Below are 2173 nucleotides of genomic sequence, written 5' to 3' on the forward strand. Positions count from 1 at the left end.
GGCTGAGTGCAGGCAGGTCCGGACGGCAGCGTCTGAAAGACAGCCCGAAAATTTTGAATGACTTTTTTCTTTTTTTCTTTTTTTTTTTTAAGATTTTTATTGGGGAATTGGGGGAAGGGGAACAGACAAGTTGCTATCCTTTTGTTCTTCAGTCTAGTTGTGGAGGACGTTGCTTCACTGGCTCAAGTTGGCATCATCATTGCGTTCTTCCCGGGCGAGGCAGATCAGTTGCTGGCTTCTGGACAGCCACTCACAGTGGCTGCTGGCTACATACGGTAGCCCATGGCAACCCACTGCCACAGGGGCTGCAGCCTACGCCGTCGCCGGCAACTCACGGCAAGCCCAGCTCCAGGTTGAGCTATTGTTCAGCATCTTAGCTGTGGAGGGCAGTGTCACTGGCCCTCATATGTGGGATCCGAACCGGGGCCCTCTGGCATCCCAAGCCAGTTCTTAACCATCGCGCCACTCGGCCGGCCCTGAATGACTTTTTTCAATTAAGGTGTAATTTACATACAGTAAAACACACAAACTTTAAATCCATAGTTTGTGCAGTTCTGACGAATGTACACGTGTGTCACCAATAGAGCCACAGAACACGCCCAGCTCCCCTCTGCCCCTCGTCAGGCACCACTTGTCCAGAGACAACGCTGTTCCAATGTCCATGACCGCACATCAGGTCTGTTTGCTACCTTTATGTACATGGAGTAACACAGTATGAATCCTCTTCAATATGGCTTCTTCATCAGCATAAAGCTCTTGAAATTCATCTGTGTTGTTGTGTCACTGTGTTACTTTAAACAAGCGACTTTATTTCTTAGATCAGTTTTGGGATCTCACATGCACAGCCTCCCCTACTGCCCGCATCCTGCAGCCTAGCCGTCCACCTGATACAGTCCACGAACGTACACTGACTGAGCACACTTTACATCCGGGTTCCCTCTCGGTGTTGTACCTCCAATAGGTCTTGTATCAACCACTGTTATCTCACCCAGAGTCGCTTCACTGCCTTAGAAACCCTCTGCTCCCCTCCCATTCATCCTGCTCTCCTCCCAACCCTATCCTTTCACTGTCTCCAGTTTTGCCTTTTCCAGAATGTCAGAGTTGAAACCACACAGGTGTCTAGCACCATCTGTTTAAAATTTTTCCTTTCTCCATTAAATTTTTTGGCATCCTATTAAAAAAAATCAATAGACTGTCTAGGTCTATTTCTTGACTATTCCATTAACCTATCTGTCTATCCTTTCACCAGCACCACCTCAACCCTGATTACTGCAGCTTTACAGAAAATCTGGAAATAAGGTGATGTAAGTCTAAAACCTCCCTGTCCAAGATTGCTTTGGTTATTCCAGGCCTTTGCATAGTCACATCAATTTGAGAATCAGCTTGTCATCTACAAAATGCTTGCTGGAATCACTTGGGATTGTGCTGATTTTATAGGTCAGGTGGGAAGAACTGATATCTTAAATCATATCAAATCTTCTCATTCCAAATACTCAATTTTTTCAAATGAAAATATTTCCTAAACATCCTATAAATAAACACTTTCTATCCCAGGGTGAGAAACACTGATACTTCAGTTTACTAAAGAGGTAGGTTTTGCTATGTTTACTGTAATGACTTTTTTACATACACAGAACTCTCTGCCATCCCTGTGTACAACTCGACTCCTCCGTCCTGCTGCTTTACGGGAGCAGAGGCTCCCATTATGTGGACAGGCCTGTTACCTGCAGGAGCAGATCAGAGGGCCCTTGCATCTCTCACACCCGGCCGGTTACACTGCAGAGTCTCCTGGCCACCGTCTGGCATCTGAAGGACTCCTCAGTGCATTTATTTCAAAGCCCAGAGACAGGCTGGCTCCCAGAAGGGGCTGTCCCAGACACTGCCATCTGCTTGCATCTGGTGCCTGTGCTGCTAGATGAGGGCCAAGGACCTCTGGTGCTCAGCTCTGAGGCTATTTGGGGTTCAGGTTGTTTGTAAAAAATAAGTAGCAAATACAGTGCTGAGTCATAAATGCTAGAGACCTTCAAAAAGTATAGAGGGCCGGCCGAGTGGCACGTTGGTTAAGAGCTGGCTTGGGGGCCGGCCAAGTGGCACATTGGTTAAGAGCTGGCTTGGGATGCCAGAGGGCCCCGGTTCGGATCCCACATATGAGGGCCAGTGACACTGCCCTCTA

This window comes from Hipposideros armiger, unplaced genomic scaffold (assembly GCF_001890085.2).
Source record: "Hipposideros armiger isolate ML-2016 unplaced genomic scaffold, ASM189008v1 scaffold_814, whole genome shotgun sequence".
In the NCBI taxonomy this organism is placed as follows: Eukaryota; Metazoa; Chordata; class Mammalia; order Chiroptera; family Hipposideridae; genus Hipposideros; species Hipposideros armiger.